At 41.2% G+C, this 26,299-nt stretch overlaps 1 long non-coding RNA gene across 2 annotated transcripts; it reads left to right on the top strand.

Moving 5' to 3' along the window:
* Positions 1–1,316: 1,316 nt before the first annotated feature.
* LOC309658800 lies at positions 1,317–24,835 on the top strand. Of its 2 annotated transcripts, XR_014262398.1 has the most exons (3): positions 1,323–1,850; positions 13,491–13,663; positions 23,831–24,835. It is a non-coding gene; the product is annotated as an uncharacterized lncRNA (long non-coding RNA). The 2 variants fall into 2 exon arrangements; XR_014262399.1 differs by lacking the exon at positions 23,831–24,835 and having other exon boundaries at positions 1,317–1,850; positions 13,491–13,557.
* Positions 24,836–26,299: the final 1,464 nt, after the last annotated feature.

Here is a 26,299-nt window from a genome sequence, read left to right as displayed (position 1 = left end):
TATATATACAGTATGTACATATACGTATAACACATGCAATAGACACACCTAGGTACATATATATCATACATATATACACACATACAAAGATATTTAGGTGTGTATATAGACAGTATACATACATACACATATAATATATGCAATACATACACGTATATACATATGGACACACATATACACCTACATATAAAAGCACATAGCATAAAAATATATATGTACTGGATATATAAATTCATCGTATATATACATACATATATCATATATATATAAGATATAGACACATACATATATACAATGTATACACACACATACACACCTATATGTAAATATGCGCATGTACATACACATATAAATACATACGCAAGTGTGTATATAATAGTATATACAGATATACATATAATACCTAGAAACATATACACATACAGGTATACAACATATATACACACCTATATATAAATATACACTGTATACATACATACATACAGTGTACATATACTGTATATATACACACACCCATATATTAATATATGGGTGTGTGTATATATACAGCATGTTCACATTTATAATATGTATTCTATATATATACACAGACATTCATGTATACAATATATACACACAAATATATAGGCTTGTATGTATACTGTATATAGTACTTACACATATACTACAAACGCACGCACATATAAACATATGTGTATACATATATATAATATGTATACACACATATACAAATTAATAGGCTTGTATACATTCAGTATTTTTACATATATAGTTTTGTTTTAAGGAGTTGACTCATGTGACCGTGAGGCAGGCAAGTCAGGGCAGGACTCTGGGCTGGAGACACAGGCAAGAGCTGATGTCCCAAGGCCATTGGAGGAACAGTTCCCTCTTTCTACGGAACCTCATTTTTCTCTCCAGTCCTTCAACTGATGGACGAGGCCCACCCACGCCGCGGCATTGACAATCTCCTTTACTCAAAGTGGACCAATTTCAGTGTTCATCTCTTCTGAAAAATACCTTCCTGGCCACATCTGGAATAATGTTTGTGGCTGCCGGGGCCCCACGCAGTGCGCACATGAGATTAACCATCCCCGTGGCGATGATGACACTTTATTTTCTCCCTTGACCATTGTCACTACTATTCCAATTAAAATGGCAGCGCCATGAGGGCAGGGCATTTCCTTGTTTGCCAGTACTGAGCATCCAGGGGTCTGGTGCCTAGCATAGGCTAAATACACGGCATTTTTTTGAACAGAAGCCAGGATTCCGGCTGTCATACTTAATGAGGAATTATAGTCCTATTATTGGTGGGGGGGGGGGGTGCCACGGTACGTCAAGGGCGGGAGTCGAACCCGCCACCCCAGGCCCCAAGGGGTCTCCCCGGGTCCCCACTTCGGGCCGGTGGGAGTGGCCGGGGGCAGCCGAAGACGTGCGTGCGTGCGTGCGTGAGAGGGGGCGTGTCCACGGGGCGGGCGGCGCTCGCCACGAGTGAGTGGTTCAGCTCGGCCCCAGCTCGTTGTGCTCGCCTCACACCGGCCGGAGTTGGCAGCAGCGCTGGAGGCCCCGGGCCGGTGACCACAAAGAGGGAGCCGGGGGCCGGACGGGAGCGCGGCGGCGGCGGCGGCGGCGGCGGCGGCGGCGCCGGCTGAGGCCCAGGCCAGGCCCCCTCCCCTCAGCCTCCCGCCGGCCCGCCCGCCTGTCCCGCCCCCGCCGGCGGCGCCCCGCCCCTCCCCTAACCGCCAGACTAGCCTGGTGCGGGGGCCGCGCGCGAAGACATGGGGGAGAAGCTGAGGCTGGAGTCGCCCGTGGGGGCCGAGCCCGCCGTCTACCCGTGGCCGCTGCCGGTCTACGTGAGTGCCGCCCGTCCCCTCTTCCCGAGCCCCCGCCCCTCTTCCTCCACGGCGTGCGCTGAGCCCACCGAGAAACGGAGCGACTCGAGTCACCAGACCCTCTTTGGAGCCCCCCTTCCCGCCCCGCCGTGGTTCTCCGCGGCCGTTCCAGCCCCCGCGCGCAGAGTGGGCAGAGGGGAGCCGGGGCCGGCCGGGGGCGCAGACTCGGCCGCGGGGACCCCGTGCTTCCGAGGGGCGCCCGAGCCGGGCTGCCGTTGGCTCTGTAGTGCTGGGGACCCCGGTCCCCCCGGGCCTGGACTGCCTGCGGGCTTGCCCTTCCGTACTTCATGATCTGACACGTCGGGTTTCTTTTTCCTGACCGGCTTTACCAGACTTTACCTGACCAGCTTTACCAGCGTCCCCTGATAATGTGTTAGATATTCAAGTTTTAGGGCCCGGTCCCAGCCCTATGGAATCAGCAACTCTGGTGGGGCTCAGTGATCTCTGTTATAACAGGCCCTCCAGATGATTTTTATTCACCTTAAAGTTTGAAAATATCTGCATTGTCAGCTGACCAAAGCGTCCACCAGCAGGTGAAGGGGAGTGGCGCCTGCAAAAGATAGGGACTGGCCAAGGCAAGTACAGGAGCATTTGCCGTGGTAGTAATGGAGAATGCCTTTTCTCCACTGGTTGGCACAGACTAATATCTGGGAGCAGTGGCAGGGTTATTTAGGATGCTTTACATTTCAGTGTCCTGGTTTGCCAGGGACTTCCCCTGTGTGAGCACTTAAAATCTCATCCTGGCAAACCCCTTAGCCCTGGGTTTGAAAAGCTTAGGGAATAACCTGAAATTTAGGGGAAACAAGATGTAGGTTTTGGGCAAGTCACAAGTGCTAATTAAAGCTAAGCAAGTATGGACAACATCTAGCCTTCTTTACCCCTTTGCGGGGAGGTAAATCTGATTGGGTGAAAGGACTTATTGTTAAGAGATCTTTGTAGAAACATCCCCTTCTGCTTAGTCCGCTGGTTCTCAGTTCTGGCTAGACATTGGCATCGTCTGAGGAGATTTAAAATGATTTTATTGGTCTAGGATGACCAACCGTCGGTGTGAGGGTTTTTGAAAAGTGCTTCAGATGATTCTAATGTGCAGCCAGATTTAGGTGCCACTGCTTAAGCGTTTGAACCGCTGCTACATATTTTCACCTCATCTTCCTATGAGAATATCCAACTGTAGTTGAGGTTTGTTATTTTTCTTTTTCTTTTTTTAACTGTCTTATTATAAGATTTACTGTCTTAAATAAGATTGAATGTACAGAAAATCCTGCTAGTCCATCTGGTGTAGCTGGATACCCAGAATAATATCGTTAAGATATGTACCACTTAAGTATTGTGACTGGCCTTTTTAAAATTAACATATGCATTAAATTAGTGTTGATAGTATAGATGTCTTTCGAAGTTGTCATGTTGGGGAGCTATACCTCTAATCTGCTGCCATTGCTAAATATCTGGACACCTCTTATTAGGAATTGCTTTTAAAAATCTTTAGGGATTAAAACCAAGATTGCTGTATTATTTGTACTGGGACCACAAAAACCTCACAAAGTTCCCCCGCTGTACCTTCTACTCCCATCTCTAACCCTTGGCAACTTCTAATCTGTTCTCCATCTCCACAGTTTTGTTATTTTAAGAATAATATGTAAACATAATCATGAATTACTTCATCTTCGGAGACTGGCTTTTTAAAATTTTTCCCTCGGCATCATTCCCTTGAAGTTCATTTCAATTTTTGCATATATTAATAATTTGTTCCTTTTTGTTGCTCGGTAGTATTCTATCATAAGATTTTATCACAATTTGTTTCAACATTCACCCATTGAAAGACATTTGGGTAGTTGCCAGTTTTTGGCTATTATAAATAAAACTGCTATGAACATTTATGTGTAAGTTTCTGTGGGAACTTCATTAAGTTTTTGTTTCTTTTGGATAAATGCTCAAGAGGACAATTACTGCATTGTAGGGTGAATCTACTTTTCGGATTAAAAGAGACTGTCAAGCTGTTTCTCAGAGTGGCTAAACCATTTTATATTCCCACCAGTGATGTGATATAATTTTTCTACGTACTCGCCAGCATTTGATGTTGTCACTATACTTTAATTTTAGTTATTCTCTGATATGTCATTATGGTCTTAATTTGCATTTCCCTAATGGCTAACGACGTTGAACATCTTTTCATGTGCTTCTTTGCCATGTGTATATTCTCTTCCATGAAATGTCTGTTCCTGTCTTCTGCCTATTTTCTAGTTGGATTTTTGTAAGTTGTTTGGAGAGTTCTTTGTATATTATAGATACAAGTCATTTGTCTCATATGGGATTTTCAAATATGTTTTCCCACTGTGTAATTTGAGTTTTCATCCACTTAAAAGGATCTTCTATGAAGCATTTTTAACTCATTTTGATGAGATCCAATTTATCAGTTTTTGCTTTTATTGATCATACTTTCGGTGTCAAGTCTAAGAATTATTCACCTAGTTCTAGATGCCAAAGATTTTCTCCTATTTTTTTTTCTCTAAAAATGTCCTGCTTTTACATTTAAGATTATGATCCACTTTGATTTAATTTTTGTGTAAGGTGTGTAAGGTTTAGGTTAAGGTTCATTTTTTATTTGTTTGTTTTTGTCGAGGGATGTCCAACTGTTTCAGTACCATTTTTTGAAAAGTCTATTCTTCCTTGATAGCTTTTGCACTGCTGTCAAAAACAAGTTAAATGTATTTATGTCAGTCTCTTTCTGGGTTCTCTGTTCCATTCCATTGATCTATGTATCTAGCCTCCATCATTACTGCAAAATCTTGAAATTGGGTAGATTAATTCCTCCCATTTTAATCTTCCTTTACAAATTGTTTTAGCTATTCTTCAGCCTCTTCTTACCATATAAATCTTAGATTAAGCCTGTCTATAGCCACAAAAAACCTTGAGGGCATTTTAAGAGTAATTGTGTTAAGCCTCTTAACTTGGGGAGAATTGACATCTTTATTATGTTGTGTTTTCTAATCCATGAACAAGGTATGTCTCCCTATTTGTTTGGGACTTTAAAAATTTTCTTCATCAGCATTTTGTCATTTTCAGTATAGAGGTCCTATAAATGTCTTATTGGGCTTATATTTAAGTATTTATTTAGGTCAGTTGTAAATGGCATCACATATTTTTATTTAAGCTTCTACACATTTGTTATTAATACATAATTTGATAAAATTGTGTTGATCTTGTACTCTAAAACATTTACAAACTAATATTATTTCTCAAGCTCTTTGTGGATTCCTTGGTATTTTCTCCATTTAGATTGTCATCTCATCTTCAGATGCAGACAGTTTTACTTTTCCTTATTCAATATAATAGGATATATTACTATTCAACATTCAGTAGGATATATTCCTTCCTATTCAACATAGTAGGAATAGTCCTTTTATCTTTTAAATAAACTTTTTAAAAACTTAACTTTTGAATTTATGTATTTCTTTATTTTTGCTTTATTTTCTTACTAGAACCTCCAGTAATATATTTAATAAAAGTGGTGAGGGCAGATATCGGTGCCTTGTTTCTGATCTTACAGAGAAAGCATTCAGTCTTTCACAGTTAAATATCATGTCGGTATAGGTTGTAGATCATCTTTATGAGTTTCAGTATGTTCCTTTTCTATTCCTAGTTTGCTTGGAGTTTTCTTTCTTCTTTTTTTAAAATCATGAATGGGGTTGGATTTTGTCAAATGCTTTCTCTGCATTAATGGATAGGATTACATGACTTTTCCCCCTTAATCTATTGGATATGGTGGATTACATTATTTGATTTTCAAATATTTAACCAACTTTGCATAACTGGAATAAATACCATTTGGTTATGGTATATTATTCTTTTTATATATTTCTGGATTTAATTTGCTAATATTTGGCTGAGGATTTTTACAGGCAGTTTCATAAAAAATATTGGTCTGTAGTTTTCTTCTTTCTATACTATCCCTGTCTGGTTTTGGTATCAAGGTAATACTGGCTTCATAAAATTAATTAGGAACTGTTCCCTCTACTTCTGTTTCTTATCAAGTCATGTAAAATTGGTGTTAATTCTTTAAGTCTTGGGTAAAAGTGAAACATCTAAGCCTGAATATTTCTTCTGGGCGTTTTTAAATGAAAAATCAGTGTTTCTAATGGTTACAGGAAAATTGAGATTATCTATTTCATCTTGGCTGAGTTTCGGTAGTTTTGGGTGTAGAAGCATGGGTCCATTTCATCTACATTTTTGAATTTATAGTGTAGACTTGTTCATAATAACTTGTCCCTTATTAACCTGCAGGATATGTCATGGTATCCCCGGTTGCATTTCTGATATCTGTGATTTGTGCCATCTCTCTTTTTATCTTGATCAGTCTTGCTACATCTTTATTGATAAGATTGTTTATTTCAAAGAACCAGCCTTTTGTTTCATTGATTTCCCTCCCCCCTATTTTCCTGTTTTCAGTTTCATGGATTTTTGTTTCATCTTTATTATTTCCTTCTTTCTGCTTGTTTAGTGTTTTTTCCTCTTCCGTTTTTACTATTTTAATATAGAAAATTAGATTATTGCTTTGTAATATTTACTTTCCCAATTTAGTGCTATAAACTTCCCTTTCAGCATTGCTTTCACTTCATTCCACAAACTTTGGTCTGTTATACCTCCATTTTCTTTTATTCTATGCATTTAAAATGTTTTCCTTGACTTTTTACCCATGAGTTATTTGGAATTGTGATGTTTAGTTTTCATGTGATTGAAGATTTTCCTGTTGTCTTTCTGTTATTGACTTCTAGTCTGATTCCATTATGGCTAGAGAACAGACTCTCTATGATTTTAATTCTTTTAAATCTGCTAATGTTTTTTTATCACCCAGTATATGGTATATGAGTGAATGTTCCATGGACACTTGAGTATGTATTCTGCTTTTATTGAGTGTGTTCTTTAAATGTCAGTTATATCCTGTTGATTGATGATGTTTTCAGTTCTTCCATATCCTTGCTGATTTTTCTCTCTGGTAGTTCTATAAATTGCTGTGTTGAAGTCTCAAATAATAATTGTAGATTTAAAATTTTCTCCTTTTACCTTTTTCAGTGTTTGCTTCATGTGTTTTGAAGTTCTTTTGTTTGGTGCACACACATTTAGTATCACTAGGTCATCTAGGTGGATTATTCCTGTTATCTTTATGTAATGACCCTCTTTGCCCCTAATAATTTCCTTTGCTCTGAAATCTACTTTATCTGATATTAATATAACCATTCCTGCTTTTTCTGATTAATGTTCATATGATATATCTTTTTCATCCTTTTACTTTGAACTACCTATATCATGATGTTTAAAGTAAGCTTCTTATAGACAGTATATAGTTGGATCATGCTTGTGATTTTTTTTCATCTACTCTTCCAATCTCTGTCTTTGACTTGGTTACTTAGATCATTTGCAGTTAATGTAATTATTGCTATGTTAAAGATTAGGTCTACCATTTTATTTTTTGTTTTGTCTTTTACCTTAGTTTCTGAATCCTATGTTTCTCTTATTTTGCCTTCTTGTGGGTTACTTAAACATTTTTTAATAAGTCCATTTTAATCTAATTTGCTTATAATCATTTGTGTATACTGTTTGTATAGTTTTCTTAGTGGTTGCTTTTGGCATTACAGTATACATATGTAATTTATCATAGCCTATTGGAATCAGTGTTTTATTACTTCAAGTGAAGTTTCAAAATTTTACTTCCATTTAGGTCTCTTAATAGTCCCCAGTTTTAAAGTATGATTTTCTGTAGTATTTCCTTTATATACATTGAGAACCACATCAGATGGTGTCATAATTTTTGCTTTGACCATCATATAGGATTTAAGAAACTCATGAAGCTAATGATAGTCTCTTATATTTACCCCATTTGTTTTCACCCATTCCATTGTTCCCCTTTTCTTTCTGAAGTTCCCAGTCTTCTGTTATTGTTTTTTTATGTTTTCATAACAGTAGGTGATATCTGGGCTTTCCAGTGCCATTGGATATGAGTTTCAGGAAACACTGAGCCTGGCTCACTTAATGCTGCTGAGTTGGAGGGTTTGTATATGTTGGGCCTGTTGGCACAGCAGATGCTAGCAGATTAGACTAATGTTGATGGGACTAGTGCCCCAGGAGGATGCATTCCCATTCAGGCTATGCTGCTGCTACAGTTGATCAAATCCCCCTCTACCCCAAGTGTGGGGCAGTGACCTGCTGCTGTCACTGCTTCTTTATTAGGCTGCTTTTGCCTCAGGTGTGTGGTGGGATCCCTTGGAAGCTGCTGCTGCTGTCAATCACAAGGTTAAATTCATTTTAGAAATACTTAACTATAAATATGTAGCCTGGCTCTTGTAGGACCTCTGTATTTGTTTTTTATTGCTTTCATACGAATTACCACAAATTGAGTGACTCAAAACAACGTAAATTTATTACCTTACAAGTCTGACATTGGTCTCAATTGAGTCAAGTAAAAGTGTTGGCAGGATCGACAGATGAATGGATAAAGATGTGGCACATATATACAATGGGATATTAGTCAGCCGGAAATGAAATTGAGTTATTTGTAGTGAGGTGGATTGACCTAGAGACGGTCATACAGAGGGAAGTAAGTCAGAAAGAGAAAAACAAATACCGTATGCTAACACATATCTATGGGATCTAAAAAAAAAAAGAAAAAATGGTTATGAAGAACCTGGGGGTAGGACAGGAATAAAGACTCAGCCATAAAGAATGGACTTGAGGACACAGGGAGGGGGAAGGGTAATCTGGGATGAAGTGAGAGAGTGGCTTGGACATATATACACTACCAAATGTAAAATAGATAGCTAGTGGGAAGCAGCCACAAAGCACAGGGAGATCAGCCCTGTGCTTTGTGTCCACCTAGAGGGGTGGGTTAGGGAAGGGAGAGTGGTAGGGAGACGCAAGAGGGAGGAGATATGGGGATATATGAATATGTATAGCTGATTCACTTTGTTATGAAGCAGAAAGTAACACACCATTGTAAAGCAATTATACTCCAATAAAGATGGTTAAAAAAAAAAAAAGTGTTGGCAGAGCTACATTCTTTTCTGGAGGCTCTTAGGGGTGTTTCTGTTCCCTGGACTTTATCAGCTTCCAGCGGTCACTTGTAGTCCTTGACTCAGAGTCCCCTTTCTCCACCTACAAAACCCAAAATGTTGCATCTCTCTGATTCTGCTTCTATTAGGACATCTCTCTCTTTCTCTTTCTACAGTTGGGAATGATTTTCTGCTTTTACGGACTCATGCAATTAGATTTGTTCCATGAGGCAATCCAGGCTAATCTTTCTATCTCAAGGTCTATAACTTCAGTCATATCTGCAAAGTCCTCTTTACCATGTAACGTAACATATTAATAGGTTCTAGGGATTAGGGTGAGGGCATTTTTAGGAGCCATTATGCTGCCTACCACACCCTTAACAAGTGACCTTGAGAAAGTTACTGAGATTTTTAAAGCCTTACTTTCCTCAAACATAAAATGGAAAGAAAGATATCTAGTTAATATCATGAAAGTGAAACAGTATATATGAAATCAACTAATTCAAAAAGTAAGATTTCTTCTTTTTCTTTATGATTTACGTGATTCTCAGAGTTCAGGTACCTGAAGAGTTACTTTTTTTAAAACAGAGCTAAGGAATTTCAGGGTTCAGGTGCTGTAAGATTGTCTGAATTATCTGAGTAACAATTAGCTAAGCACAGGTGTAAAGCATTTGATTTACTCCCTGGTGTTCTTTATCTTCTCATCCCACTAAATCCATATCCCTTGTCTAGCTCCAGCCAGTAGAGTCAGAGCTTGTTTTACTGTTTAACTAAAGTTCAATTTAAATTCTCTCTACATCTCCAGATTCTCAGCCCTGATTGCATATTACAATCACCTGGGAAGATTTCAAAAAGTACTGATGCCGAATTTCTACCTATCATGGATATTTGAGGAGGGACCTGGCATGAAGTGCTCTAGCTTATGGTTTGTGGAGCCAAATCATAGTCTACACTGAGCCAAATCACTTGCGGTATCACCTCTAAAAAGGAGTTTATCTGTGGTGACTAATGCTCTTCCTTTGTCAGTATGCTTGATTTGTCCCTCTTTGGAGGAAAAAAAAAGGGGGGGGGGGAAACCCCAGCAGTTTGGCTCCCTGAATTACAACCTGATGCTGTGGAATTAGTGTTGGCTCAGAGCGCACATCTTCGGATACCCATTCTCTCTCCTGCTCCCTTGCGTGAACTTATATCCTTGGGCAGTTTTTCATCCACCACCCTCTTTTGCTTCTAATCTTAGCAAGTAAAGTCTCCCCTTAATGAAACAGCATTTCATGAGACTTGCTGGGAGCATAGGTCTGTTCCAGGCCTATCATATGTTAGCTAAAGCAGATACAAGTGATGCGTTTTTGGCATTCATCCTTATGGGTTGGAGAGAGAAGAGACAGCATTTTATCCTTTTAGGTGTCATCTGACTGGGCAAATGGGCTCTTTCCCTCTGCTGCCTACCATGTCAAAAACTGAGGGTGTTACCTCTAGAAGGTATCTTCTAGGTATCAAAATAGTTCAGATAAGTCAGATTTCTCAGTAAAAGATGGCAAAACTATGGCTTAGGTGGTTAATTTTACATGTCAATTTGTCTGGGCCACCATGCCCAGTTATTTGGTGAAATATTTTTCTGGATATTTCTGTGATGGTGTTTTTGTGTTTTTAAAAATTTTGATTTTTATTTATTAATTTATGCTTTTGGCTGCGTTGGGTCTTTGTTGCTGCACGTGGGCTTTCTCTATTTGCAGCAAGTGAGGGCTACTCTTTGTTGCGGTGTACGGGCTTCTCATTGCGGTGGCTTCTCTTGTTGCGGAGCATGGGCTCTAGGTGCACGGTCTCAGTAGCTGTGGTGCACGGGCTTAGTTGCTCCACGGCATGTTGGATCTTCCCAGACCAGGGCTCGAACCCATGTCCCCTGTATTAGCAGGCAGACTCTCAACCACTGCGCTACCAGGGAAGCCCAGGTTACTTTTGAACTGCAATCCCCACACTTGTAAAATGACATTAAAAACCACTCTTTCTGTGGGTTCTTAGAATTAATTAAGCAGGTTATGTGTGTAAAGTATCCTGGCACTTGAATGAGTTGTCAGAACCAAGGGCTGCTGGAGACGATGCTTATGCCCTAGGTCATCTCCCCTTCTACTGGGGAGCAAGTAAACACAGACACAGTAGTCAGTGCTCTGGAAGAAGTGAGTTCTGGTGCTGCAGAGCACAGAATCTTTTTTTTTCTTAATTTAAATTTTATTTTATATTAGAGTATACTTGATTTACAATATTGTGTTAGTTTTAGGTGTACAGCACAGTTATTCAGTTATACATATATCCATTCTTTTTCAGATTCTTTTCCCGTGCAGGTTATTGCAGGATATGGAGTAGAGTTCCCTGTGCTATGCATTAGGTCCTTGTTGATTACCTATTTTATATATAGTCGTGTGTATATGTTAATCCCAAACTCCTAATTTATCCCTCCCCCCCCTTCCCCTTTGCAGAGCACAGAATCTTGGAAGGGAGAGTTCAGGCTTCTTGGAGGAGGTGCCATCCTTTCTAAGGATATATAGAAGCTCCTGGGGTGGCAGGAGGGAGCAGTGGAAGCTCCTGGGGTGGCAGGAGGGAGCAGTGTGTGTCAAAGTTTGAGAAATATAAGAAAATATGGCAAAAGTAAGGTACACGAGTGGAACTCAGGTTTTGGGAAAGAAATGAGCGTTGATACTGGAAACCTACTGGGGCCAAACAGAAAAGGGCCTTCTTTGTCCTGTCAGAAGTTTTAATGTTTATCCTGAAGGCTGTGGGAAACGCTGAACAACAGTGAGATGGACTTCTGGTTTAGAGACTCACTCGGACCTCCATGTGGAAAGCACTTGATGGGGTGCAGGCTGAATTGTAATCTAAGGGTCCCACTTAAGTTGTAAAAGGTTGGACTGGATTTCGGAGATCCGAGAGAGAATGGGTGGGGCCTGGTGACCAGTTAGAAAAGGGAGGGCAGCAAGCGTGGGTGACAGTTTATAGCTGCATCTTTTTGTGAGATACACAGCACAGTAGGAAGGGATTGGGGCTGGGGAAAGGATCTTACTTCATCTTCAGTGCTTTTGGGGGGCCTGGTAGACAGGTCTGGGCCCAAGGTACAGATCTGGGCTTTTTGGGAGGACAGGTGTTTGAAGGCATGGGAGAGACTTAGGTTACCCACAAGAAGGTCCAAAGAGTCATAGGTGTGAGAGCTTTTTCAGTGGGTATATTGAGGATGCTTATAAGCTGAAAGAAAGTAGCCAGCAGAGGAAGGGTGTGAAGATCTAGGAGAGGAAATGATTGCTCATTTGTTTTCAAAAAGCTGAATACTTATTGTGTGCCTGGCCCTTTTCTAGGATCTGGGGTTCACACCGTGTGTTATCTCTTCTGCAAGGACAGTTCAACTCATCCCCTGGTGAAGAGAAGTCAGATTATTCTTTGCATCCCATTCAGGTGTAGGAACTGTTCTGTCCCTCTGAAGGGACTTTACTTAACCAGAGTAATAAGTTAGAAATCAAAAGAAATTCGAGCTGGAAGGGACCTTAAAGGCCACTGTACTTAATGTTGCCTAATATTTTACCTTGATTGTAAGAAAAATTTATTGCAGAGCCCATTCTCTTCAGAGTTCCTTCACTGAACTTTCTTTGTGTTTTTCATCCAGTGGGTCTAGCTTGTAGATTTTGGCCTCCTCGTAAATTTGCTTCTTCATCCACATTACATTTTTCCCGGACTATGGCAGAAGCTCCTGGGTGGTTTCGCGGCCCCTGGACTCAGTTCCTCTAAGTTCATCTGCCTACTCGGGTTGAGTGATCTTCTAACATGAAAAGATACGCCTAAAATAATGCTGCTAATGACTTGCCCACACAGAGTTAGTGCGTACTAGCCGCCCAGCGTGTGCTCTGCCCAGAGGCGTGTAGTCTGAACTGTGCTTGGCCAAGCCTCCTGGGGCTCTTTGGCCCTGAGGAAGGGGAGCTTTTTGTGATCACTCCCTTTACCTAATCAGTCCTTCAGCAGCGGGGCGCCTTTTTCTAATCAGCGGAGGCACCCTTACTCAGCCTGTGGTAGCCCCAGGGCTCATCACCTGTGGGATACAAGCCATGCTCTCTCCCAGGCTTGCTTCGACCAACATCTCTATTTTCTGTCCCTTCTCACACTTGGACCCCCCCCCCGCCCCGGCGTTTAGTCATCCCCACCTGCAGTATTTACAGTGCCCAGCAGGTGTCAGGCTTGAGTGTCTGTGCAGAGGTGCTCCCTCTGCAGTTACTGCACCTCCTCCTCCACCTCTGCAGAGCCTCAGCTTTCTCGATTGTACTTCAGGGTTATCATGAAGCCATCACTTAGATATAACTTTTTGCCTCCATAGGAACCTCTGTGCATAAAGGTTATGGTTCTTTATCTCATGTGATTGAAATTTTGAGTTTATACATGTCCCTCCTTAACGAGGCTTTAAGGGCAGGAGTCGTTTCTAATCCTTAGCACAGAGCAGATGCTTTTTTTTCTTTTTAGATGCTTTTTAATGATGATAAAATGTACGGTTTAAATCACTCATTTTACAATAATTTTGCTTTAGGTTGTGACAGAAATAAAGTTTCCAGAAGTTGTGTTCCTGCAATAAGAAATAAAGATGTGACCTTCCAGTTGTGTAAAGCTCACGAATGCTGTGTAAGTGCGTCGGGTGCAATAAGGAACCTGGAGCTAAATGGGCTAGTTCTGAGAGAGAGAGACTTAACTATGTTAACAAAGGTAAGCCTTCATTGTGTCCTGCCAACATTTGATAGTTGCTTTTGGGGCAAACTAAACGGGTAAAATTTTAAACTGTTCTCCCCATTAAAGGGATTGAACAAATAGGCCACTTTGGTGCACCTGTGTCTTGCGAATTGTCCAATTGGAGATGGAGGTTTAGAAAGTGAGTTTCAGTCTTGTTTAAGTCTCTTCCCATCAGACTGGTCTCGTGATTTCCTACACGCCATGTTACTTCCTGTCTACCTTTTCTTGGTGGTGTTCATGCCTGGATTGTCTCCTGTACCTGCTCAAACCTTGGTCCATTCTCATTTGTACCATGGAAGTTTGTCATGCTGGATGCTGTCAGAACGAATTTTACTTAAGTTTGTGTTAAGCTGCAAAGCACACATTTTGTATAATTTCTGTTTTTTGTGTTTGTTTATATTTTTATGGTTTCTCTTCAAGAAATATTATGAGAAGGGAAATAGCAAGATGTAAAGAGCAAAAAAGTCATCATTCTCTTTAAATTGTTAGAACATGTATCTGCAATCATAATTATAATGCACTGTGGTATGTGTTAAAATAGGAAATATATGTAATGTCCCGTAGGAGCAGCAGAGTCAGTGGTGTTAGTGGGGGTGTGTCACGGAAGTAATCACAAAGCAGGTGACTGTTGGTTGGGGTCCTGAAACATTAGTGTGTGTTCCCTGTGTCCAGTAGTGGTCTGGAGGGGTCAGGAAGCCTGCCTTTCAGTTTGAGGGAACAGAGGGTTTGAGGTCCTCTCTCTTCTATTGCTCCAGTATACTGCATAGCAGCTAATAAAATACTGGGTTTATAGTTGACATTTAAATCGCTGATTGATCATCAAGATTGGGATGTATCATTGGAAATGAAAATAGGAAGAGTCTTATGCTTTTTAGGTTTTTCTTTTTTTTTCCTATGTCTCAGAAGGCTCATTGACGGGAGACTTTTTATTCTCCCATACAATTCCATGAATACTTTTACCCTGGCACTTATTTTAATGGCATTTTCAATTTATAAATGTCTTTGAAACACATATTGTAAACTATTTGAGGGTAATGACCATGGCCATTGGTGGCACATCTTAAATGTGCATCGTGTTAAGTTTTTTTTTTTTTAATTTTATTTATTTATTTATTTATTTATTTATGGCTGTGTTGGATCTTCGTTTCTCTGCGAGGGCTTTCTCTAGTTGTGGCAAGCGGGGGCCACTCTTCATCGCGGTGCGCGGGCCTCTCACTATCGCGGCCTCTCTCTCTGCGGAGCACAGGGTCCAGACGCGCAGGCTCAGTAATTGTGGCTCACGGGCCCATTTGCTCCGTGGCATGCGGGATCTTCCCGGACCAGGGCTCGAACCCGTGTCCCCTGCATTGGCAGGCAGATTCTCAACCACTGCGCCACCAGGGAAGCCCCATCGTGTTAAGTTTTGAGTGTCATGTGGTCTACCATCAGTGCTTCCCTCTTTCACCCAGTTTTCTTCCTCATTTCCTTCTCCAAATTTGTCTCATTTTTCTACTTTCCCTTTTGCTTCTCTATTCTTGCTTTCTCTTTCCCATTGCATCTGTCATTCTTCTTCTCCTTCTCCTTCTGACTTCATTATGGCCAACCGAAGCCTTTTCTAGTCTGTTCTCTATCTTCCTTGCCTCTTTATTGCCATCCACAAACTCTTACAGAATATTCTTGGTTGACTCCCTTACTTCCTAGCATACCCATGTACTTCATGATCACTTTAGAACATTGAAAAGGGTCGGAATGTTTAAAAATAGGTAATTCTAATCAGTCTTCTTTCACCTCTGGTATAAGACTCTTCTTCCTCAATCTGACCATTCTCAAATCTAGAAGTACTCCAGCTCATTGGTCCTCCTTACCCCCATGTTTAGGCCAAAGAACTTGTGAAACCTTAGCCCTGTTTAATACTTGAATTTATCAAAACATAAGAGAGCTAATTCTGCCTAAGGGCACCAAAGAAGAATAAAGATGCCACAGATAAACGTTTAGTCCAGATTTATAATGGACTCTAAGTGCCTAGTTGAGTGCTGACCATTAACTCACTTGAACAACAGGGAGCTCGTGACAGAAACTAACATGTTAATTGTATAGACACTTCACCATTCCTCAATGTAGCTGATAAACTGCATCCAGTTAGCTTAAATAACATGAATGATGAATTTCCCTGTGTATATAAATTGGGAGTTTGTAAAGTTATCTTTTTCCCTTTGTACAACTACTGACTACCACCTCGCTTCGTCACGGCAATAGAAAATGATGACTAAGAAACACGTTGTCTCTGGGCTTCCCTGGTGGCGCAGTGGTTGAGAATCTGCCTGCTAATGCAGGGGACACGGGTTCAAGCCCTGGTGTGGGAAGATCCCACATGCCGGGGAGCAACTGGGCCCGTGAGCCACAACTGCTGAGCCTGCGCGTCTGGACCCTGTGCTCCGCAGCGAGAGAGGCCACTATAGTGAGAGGCCCACGCACCACGATGAAGAGTGGTCCCCGCTTGCCACAACTAGAGAAAGCCCTCGCACAGAAACGAAGACCCTACGCAGCCAAAAATAAATAAATTAATTAATAAAAAAAACAAAAACAAAAACAAAACCACATTGTCTCAGTATCAGTGGACATAATGTCTTAGTATTCTACAAAAATCTCTAAATTCTTAATCTAAAAGATATATCTGCCAATATCTTATATCCTTATCCTTTGTTAGTATAAATATCCAATCTGTGAACGTCTCAGTTTCCTTACTTAGAATATGAGGTGGATAGATTTGCTAATATCTAGGGACCTTTCCAATTTTAACATTCCCTGGTTCTAAGGGCTGAGCCAAATACAGTGGCTCCTGAATCATTAACCTCGCTCACGATGAAAGTTATCAGCAAGATCTGCATGCAAGAGATCAAATATTCATATCCATATATACTGTAGCACATTGACTTTTACAGAACTCAAAGTAACACAACATAGTTACATTCATAGACTTAAGGTCACTGTGGTATACTTTACAGTTTTTCTTTTCCCTAGGAAGGAAATGTAGATCCCTGGGAAGGGATTTCTTTCTCTGCTTTTTAGTAATGTAAGCCTTTATTATCTCTTGGATCCTAAAAATGGGGAGGGTTTTGGCAGGTGGAGCTTAGGAGAGACCCATCAGGTGGCAGGGACAACATGAGAAAGGGCAGAAGGAAGAATGGATTTTGAGAAGGACCTGATATCTTACATGATGAGAGCAGCGTTTCACAATGTCTGTCCTGCACAACACTGGTTTTAGATGATGTTGATGTAGTTACAAGACAGAAGCATATGGGAAGAGCCGTACTCTACATCCCGGCATGAAATTCAGGTTTCACTTTGTTACATTACGTACTCTGAAAAGTTTTGGAGGAAGGAAGTGATTTCATTTTTTTAATTCAGTCTTACTCACAGTTACTTGAGAAACCTATATTCAGCTGATGGGACTGTATTTTGTGAAAGGCCAATCGAGAAATGCTGAGATGGAGCTTAAGATATTTCTGTGTGGGGACAGGCATGTGATTATTTTTCTTATAATTCTTTACTGTTTGTCCTAACAGTTGTTACTTTGCAGGGTTTTGTTTAGTTTTGTTTTGTTTTTTACATCTTTATTGGAGTATAATTGCTTTACAGTGTTGTGTTAGTTTCTGCTGTATAACAAAGTGTATCAGCTGTATGTATACATATATCCCCAGGTTTCAGTTTTAAGCCTTCTGTTTTTACCTGAGTCATTGGGCCTCTTAGAAAGCTCAACAATTCTGCGGTCTTCATCTCTTATGTAGTTTCCAGAAGCTCCTGGCACTTACCAGTATTTCCTCTTGATTCTTTTCCTCCGACTTCAAACTTCTTACGATTCTGAGCTGATTGTTTTCTCAGCCTCTAGTGTCAAAACCAGCCACGTCGCTCATGTTCATTGTCTCAGATACAAGGTGCAATATTTCCCACGTTTATGTGTGTCAAAATATAAGTCAGGGATTGATACATAGCATATGCTCAATAACAATTGTATTTCCTATTTTTCTTTGTTCAAAGGTATCCAAACACTGGCCAAGTTCTTAAATTGAAAGTAGAGTGATCTAATTTATTCAGCTCATCCAACCATCAATATTGAACATTTGTCTTTTTTGTTACACATATTTCTTGTATTCCAGTCGTGACGTTCTAGAGCACAGTGAGCACATGTATAACTTATTACTGTATTACTACCTTGGCTATTCCTTGACCAAAATTTACTTCATACAGCTGACAGCCTAATTAACCTACTAGAGTTTTTTTTAATGTATGCATACAAACCATAAACACCAGGTTGCATTGCTAATAACTGAATTTTTACATCTCTAGGCACCCATGTATCCAACACCAGGTCAAGGTATTATAAAATATTTGTGACACCCTACAAGGTTCTCTGTTACTTCTTTCTGTTCCATACTCCCCCAGGGCAACACCCAAGCTGACCTCTTTCACCATATATGACATACAGGGAATCACACAGTGTGTATTCTTTGGTATCTGGCCTTTGGTTACATATCATTATATCAGTAGTTTATTCTTTTATTGTGTTTTCTTGATTTTTTAAACCTAGACATTCATACAGTGTCAAAGTACCACTGATTTCTTAATATTATTATGCTGACCTCCATCTTCAGAGGCTTTCCACAGTCTTCCATCTGTCTTTCCACCTACTTTCTCTTCCGTCTAATGATGTTTCATTTAACCAACCTCAGTCAGCCTTTCCCCCATATTCCCCAACACGTAGCACTCCTGTGTTCAGCCAGTTTTGTTCCCTATTCCATAAGCCCTTTGTGCCATTGCTGACACTGTGCCTGTGCCCTGCCCGGAAGGCCTGTTCCCTACCCTCTATATACTTGTTCAAGACTCAGTTTAAATGCTGCCTGTTCTAAGAAGTCTTCTCAGAAGAAGCCAGTGCTTTTTGGAATCCTTCTTTAATGAAATCCCATAGCAAGTGTCATCTGTCCTCCCTGATCTGGTAATTAATTATCCATTGTTCCTATCATATAGTGTTTGTTTTTCTTATGTGCTGTTATTATTTATTGAAGCAGATTATAGTGACTTGAACCAGGAACTGGGTCATTTTCCTCTTCATTTTAGTGCAAGTTTCTGTGACATGAAGTTAAACTCCTTTTCCCTCACTTCCCATTCACCCACTTGTTAAACACAAAGTACAAGTGAAACTTATTGGTTAACAGGTTTTTGTGGTCCTTGGTTCTGGTCCCTAGGTCTAAGCTGTGCTTCTGTAGTGCTAATTTGACTGATTTCTTATTGTCACATAACTCAGGAATTAACTAAATCATTACAAATTTAGATACATATAAGATATTATAAGAAAACCAGTGGATGTCACAAGTTTAGGCCTGGGGGAGAGTGTTGTATGAGTCCTAGTTTGGTGGGGCTCACACTGCATGATCGCGCTTTCCAGTATTCCATTGTAAGTAAGAAAGAGGTATGCAAATATATGCTTAACATTTAACAGTGTTGATAAAAAAGAGAGGAGAGAAAGGGATGACAGGTACTTTGAGGGCTTTTTGGAATTCATGAACAATTATGATTGGATGGGGAAAAAGAAAAACCGAGGGCTAACCTCCCGCAGGTGAGCTCAGGAAAGAGAGAAGGGCTCATCTGGTATGCAGGTAGAGAGGTTTGACCTACAGAATCTTAGAAAACCTCAACAATCTGAGCAGTGATGGCAAGAGGCAAACTAAAGGGATAACAAAAGTCTGCAAAAGTCTCGCACCAAGAGCTTTGGCATGGTGTTCATCATCTCGCTAATCCTAACATGCAGACATTTATGAGAGTAAAGTCAGGTCTTTGCCAGAGTGGGTTCCTTATTTGGGCAACTGGGTCAAATGAAGAAAGGCAAATGTAGGCTGCCGGAGTAAATAAGGAGAGGAAAAACAAAACGAACGAGACCTATCATTCATCAGTGGTTTCCCCCCAATATTCTTAGCCTCCACCTTATCTCCATCTTACTGGTAACACAGGAACTAGACTGAACAGTCAGGTCAAAGGTCTCTACAGAAACGGAGGTAATATAGAAAATAAGAAAATAAAACATGAAATTGTAGATTTTCTTCCTAGGGGTAATTGAGATGATAGTTGAATAATAACATAAGATCAGGTGAAGTCCAAAGACATTTTAGAAAAGCTGGATAAAGTAAGAAAACATCTGTTCGCTGGCATCTGAATGTTAGAGAGACACCAAGACATGTGGGCCAAGTTCTGGAGAGAAGGGAAACACAGACGCAAGCTTGACATTTGGTGCAGCTTTTCTCCTTGGGGCATTTGCTGATTCAAATCTTACAGACTAGGAGCTGAAAAGCCAAGGAGTTCAAAAGACTCTAACCACAGAAGCCAAACGGCAAGAGCTCAAGCTAAAGGCAACAACTAATGGAATGACAAGCTAAGTGTATCTTTAGTCTCACAGGGCTGCGGAAACCATTACATTTAAAGCCTAACAAATACATGGGTAGTTGGGAATAGGGAGAATCCAAACGCTCATATGGTAATCCCAAAGGGCAACACCCGTAGAGGAAGGACAAGACAGAAATAGAGCAACCTTCACACAGACTGAAAAACAGCTTTGAATGAGCTCAAACTGAGAATGGACTAAGGTTTCCAGTCCCTAGAGTAACTGTCTGCCATGGGCAAAAGGAAATCTTTTCAAGAGAACGATAACGACATCCAGAATGTGGAGGTATCTTTATAGTTTCCTAAAATAAGTTAAGCCCAATTTTAATATAAAAAATAATTTGATATACCAGGAAAAAGACTAAATGATCCAAAGCTCAAAAAAAAAAAAAAAACAGAACAAGAAAGAAAGAAAGAAAGAAGACAATATAAATAGACAAAGGAGGACAAGAGTTACCAGGCATTGGTTAAAAAAAACCAAAACAACTATGATTAAACAAAGAAAATAGACACATGGCAAATAAGCATATGAAAAGATGCTACACATTCCATGTCATCAGGGAATTTTAAATTAGAACAATAATGAGATACCACTACACACCTATTCAAATGGCTAAAATCCAAATACTGAAATACCAAAGTTGTTGACGATGCAGAACAACTCGAATTCTCATTTGTTGCTAGCAGGATACTTGGCAGTTTCTTACAGAACTAAACATACTTTTACCATACAGTGATCTAGTAATCATGCTCTTTGGTATTTACCCATAGGAACTGAAAAGTTATGTCCACATAAAAACCTGCACATGGATGTTTATAACAGTTTCTTTCATAATTGCCAAAACTTGAAATCAACCAAGATGTTTTTCAATAGGTGAATGGATAAACAAGCTATTGTGTATCCGTACAAAGGAATAGCATTCAGCAATAAAAAGAAAAGGCTATGAAGCCATGAAAAGGCATGGAAGAAGCTTAAATGCATATTGCTAAGTGAAAAAAAGCCAATCTGCAAAGGCTACATGCATATTATATGATTGGAGCTATATGAAATTTAGGAAAAGGCAAAAGTGTGGAGACAATCAAAAGATCAGTGGTTGCCAGAGGTTGTGGGGAGGGAGAAAAGGATGGGTGAAGCCCGGAATTGTAAAGGCAGAGAAACTCCTGTGTATGGTTCTGTAATGGTGGATACAGGTTATTGCACATTTGTCAAAAATCATATAATGTACAAAACAAAGAGTGAAGTGTAAAGTAAAGCATGGACATTAGTTAGTAATAATGTGTCGATATTGGTTCATTAACTATAACAAATATATTATGCTAATGTAAGATGTTAATAATAGGGGAAACTGGGTTGAGAGGTAAGGAAGTATGAGAACTCTGTCCTTTCTGCTTAATTTTTCTGTAAGCCAGAAACAGCTCCAAAATAGTCTGTTAATTTAAAAAACAAATGTAGACCTGCATACAAAACCTGCATGTAAATCCAACCACAGCAGCATTATTCATAAGAGCCCCAAAGAGGAAATAACCCAAATGGCCATTTACTGTGAATGATCAATGAAACACAGTAATAACCACACCATGGAATATTATTCAGCCATAAAAAGAAATCAAGTACTGATACATGCTACAACATAGATGAACCTTGAAAACATGCTAAGTAATTGTATGTTTCCATTTGTATGCAATGTCCAGACTAGGCAAATCTGTAGAGACAAAGTATATTAGTGGCTGCCTAGGGTTCGGAGAAGTGGGAGAGTGAGTGACTTATAGTACATTATTTTTGGGGGGGGGGGGGTGGATGAAAGTTTTACAATTGATTGTGGTGGTAGATGCATAACACATTAAATTGTACACTTTAAATAATATGGAAAGTAAATTATATCTCAATGAAACTATTATTTAAAATTATGATTTTACAGAAATTCAGTCCTTACCTATTATGTATCTATCTGTCTATCTAGCTATCTATCTATCTATCTATCTCTCTATCTGTCTATCTATCCATCTATCTCTCTATCTGTCTATCTATCCATCTATCTATCTATCTCTCTGTCTATCTATCTATCTGTGTGTCTATCTATCTCTCTATCTCTATCTCTCTGTCTATCTCTATCTATCTATGTCTCTATCTATCTATCTGTCTATGTCTCTCTCTCTTCTCTGTCTATCTATCTGCCTATCTCTCTGTCTCTCTCTATCTCTCTGTCTCTATCTGTCTCTCTATGTATCTGTCTATCTATCTGTCTGTCTATATATCTCTATCTCTCTATCATCTATCTGTCTATCTATCATCTCTCTATGTATCTATCTATCTATGTATCTATCTATCTATATCTACCTGTCTACCCATCTATCCTTATGTATAGAACAGTAACAATGGCTTATAAGTCACCTCCCTACATTATTTTATCCTTCCAAAACTCTTGAGAGGTCAGTAGGCCATAGGAAAAGCACTGAGTTCACTGGAACACTTGAAGGTTGAATTAACTGTTTGTGATCACTCAATCAGTAAATGGTGATGCAGGGAATTCCACACACATCTTCTCTGTCCTCCTTTCCTCCTTCCCTCCCTCCTACTTGCTGACTCTATTCCAGCCACATTATTTACTGATTCTTCCCTGAGGACACTGGCATCCTTCCTCTGGGCCTTGCAGAGGTTATTCCCATGATCTGGAATGCTTTTCCCTCAGATGTCTGACTCATCTGCCTCCCTCTAGACTGTTCAAATTCCACCTTCCCAGTAAAACTTATCCTGTCTACCGTTGAAGTTGAAAGCCTTGCTCCTCTCTGCCCACAATCTCACCTCACCATATACTGCTTAATCTCCATAGCATTTATTCCTGTCGTACCTACCAGAGAATGTACATGGGTTTCTGTTCTCCCCTCCAACTGGAAGATAGGCTGCACAGACTCAGGAATTTTGCCATTATTAAACCTAGTGGAGGCCCAGCAGAACTCTAGGGTCAGCCAGAACTGGGCACAATTATAACTCTCGTGATTTGATATTTTAGTGGGTTAGCTCAGAGCCAAGCCAGTTATTAAAGAGGATCTTTTCTGCTGTTTTAAGCAGCATGGTACATTTGAGGTCAACTTAAATTTTCAGTAATTACAGAGCAGGTATGAACTCTTCCTTTGTTTCTCCAGACACATGAACCCGGATGCCAAATCCATCCTCTCTGGGTGTAGTGGGAATGTATGAAGATGACTGGCCTAAGTCTCAATTGAATAAAAAGATGCCCCAAAAGACATTTCAGCATTTTCAAAAAGTTCAGTCATAAAGTGTGGTTCCTTATCACACATCAGGGAGTATCTAGCCTCCAGTGTGGTTTTTGTTTTTTGCAGTAAAAATGTGTCATTTTATATTTTAAATTTGCATTATGAAAATAAGTCTGTACACGAAGTAATACATATCTAATGAATATGAATCATGTCAATTTGGTCATGGTATTTAAAGTTGGCTTTGGCTTTGAAGTATTTTTAAATTCATAGAAAATATTGAACTTCTAATAAAATAAATAAAACATTGTAATAATTGATATTAATAATCAACTTCAAAATTTCTTTGTCTGCATTTTCTGTTCAGTTTTAAAAGAGAATCCACTTTCAGTAGTGTTCCAAAGTGAGTGATTGCACCTTCTATGATTTGAAAAAAGATCCGATTGCCTTTAGCTGTTCTTAAGTGCTGAACATAACTGAGAGAAATTGTAACAAGACACTCTCTGTCACTGGCAGGAAATCCATCTCCGTCCTTTGCGGGGGCAGTCCCGAGCTCATGTTTTAACGGACGCGAATGCAAACCGTGGTTCTCACGTGACTTTCTGAAGAGCCCCCGCAGCAGGCCCAGGTACCTTGAGTGGACTAAGTCTCACTTTATGGCAGTGGCATCAGATGGTGGCTACAGAAGGTTGCTGACGTCCCTGTGTGCTCTGACAGGCTCTGCAGACCGGGGGACGAAAGGACCAAGGAACTCTGACCGCCCTCGGGAATCCCAAGTGACTGGAGGGACACCGCGTCAGGGCCCCAGGCAGTGTCGCCCACTGTTCCGGAGGCGGGCGGAGGCTCCGCAGCTTCATTTCGTCCCGTCCCTTCCAGTATTTAAAATTATTGTCAAGATGCTGGGTTAACTCAGGCAGGTCTACAAAGGCGTCCCAAGCAGCAAACATGTCTGTGATGAACAATGAAAGAGATTTGGGATTTGGGGATGCTGCAGGTATTTCTGTCAAAAACTGGCATCACCACAGGCAAGTCCTGTCGCTTCTCTTCATCAGTCTGAGAAAAACATTCTTCTGAGATACGTGCGGCCCACTCAATGCACTGCTCCACGGGTCGGCAGGGATTGGACACATCAGCACACTTAATCAGTCAGGGTGAGTCACCCCAACTCTCCCTCCTCTGGACCTTAGTTCCTCCTGATTGTCACTCGTTACACTGAAAACAGATTTCAGGAGTCAGCACGTGCAGCCATAATGTGTGCCTAATTCCACATCCCAGTCACTGGGACACAGAATTTTGGTGTCTTAAGTCTGGCTCCCACATCACCACTCACATATGTCAGTTCTTCCTCTACAGCTGAGTCAGTGAGTAAAGACACATAAACAGAAGCAGATTAATACGAACAAGGTTTTATTGACATATATATATGTACATAAAGCTGGGAAAGAGAAAGGCCCATTGAGGCAAATGCATAGGGGGAGAGGAAACATCTGAAAACAGCAGTGGGCATCCTGCCAGCTCCAAGTCTAGGGAAAACTTGGGTCCGCCAAGTTAACAGTCAAGCCAGGGATGGCACAGTGGATGATACAGCCAGCTGTCTTCCATTCTCCTAACTGGAGCTTCTCAAGTCTGGTGTAGTTCTGAAGTGGGCTCATATGCTCCTCACGCTCCAGCACACACACACACACGCACACGCACACACAAACACACACACACACACACTAGCACACCCCTGAGGTGTGGTCCTCCGGCTTGCTGTAGGAAGAGAGGAGGTGAAGTTTCACTTCAAGGGGCTGAGCCACTTTCCAGTGAGGCAAAGTCCATTCATGGTGACACACAGTTTGCAGAATAAGATCTGCTCTTCATTTGTTGAGTTTCTTCATAGAAGAAAGGAATTCGCTGGTGGCTCCTATGAAGCCCTGGGCAGGTTATGAGGCTGCCAGACTCCTATGAGCACAGGCACAGCTGCCCTGACCAGGGGCCTGCAAACACAATGCTGGCTCGTCTAAGTCAGAGGGGTGTCCTGACTCGGGGACCCCAGTGTTCTTCCTGAGGGTGGAGCTTCCTCTCTAAGTATGGATGCTGCTATCCCCCATGGTACCACCTGGGTTTTGACCAGGGGGGGCCTCAGGTGCTTTGTATGAATGTGGCACCAGAAGTGTATCCAGTCACAGCAGGTGTGGTGCTCACCCAGCACCGGTGAGATGTTGTGCCCTCCATCCGCACCACCTGTGTGTTGGCCAGGTGGGTCCCAGTTGTAAGCGGGAATAGCAGGTCCTCCAGTCATGGGCATGATGTTGTTCCCTCCTAGACGACCACCACCTGGATTGTGGGCAGGTGGGCCTCTTGCGCTTGGCAATAAGGTAGAACTAGAAGTGTGTTGAAACCCACGGGTGATGACCACACTTGCAACTGCAACAGATGTGGTGTGCTCTGTTAGAAGGTGGAAAGTGACATGTCCCTTGACAGATTTCTTCTCCTTGGTGATGGAACTTTTACATGTAGATTTTCTCCGTCCAGATGGGCCCTGTGTGCAGTGACGGAAAGTGGGAACCCTAGGGCCTCCCATCGTGGGGATGGTGTTGTCCCCTGCCATCACCGTACCACCTGTACTCCGCCCAGGTGGGCCCCGGGTGTTTGGATTTAAGGTGGAATCAGGTATGTTCCCAAATGCTGGGATGGTGCCTGCCCCTCCTAGTGCAGCAGCCTTGCCGTGGTCAGGTAGATGGCAGGTTGTCTGGCCCAAAGTAGGAACAGAAGCGGTGCTGGGTGCCCCACTTAGTCCTGCCCCGAAGTTACGTGGTCTGGATGCCTGTGAGTGAGTGAGGCCTGGGGCTGACACACCGACCCCAAGGCTCCCACCGGCCGTAGGGGCTACAGGTCCCATGAACAGTGGGCCCGGTGTGGTGTCGGCAGAGAGCGAGCTACTGTCCCCAGTACTGGGCATCCTGGTGGTAAGTCCGAAGCCAGTAGCAATGGACACAGCCC

The sequence above is a fragment of the Balaenoptera physalus genome, assembly GCF_965194825.1.
Source record: "Balaenoptera physalus genome assembly, chromosome: 3".
Classification (NCBI taxonomy): domain Eukaryota; kingdom Metazoa; phylum Chordata; class Mammalia; order Artiodactyla; family Balaenopteridae; genus Balaenoptera; species Balaenoptera physalus.
This window is presented reverse-complemented; position numbering and strand designations above follow the sequence as displayed.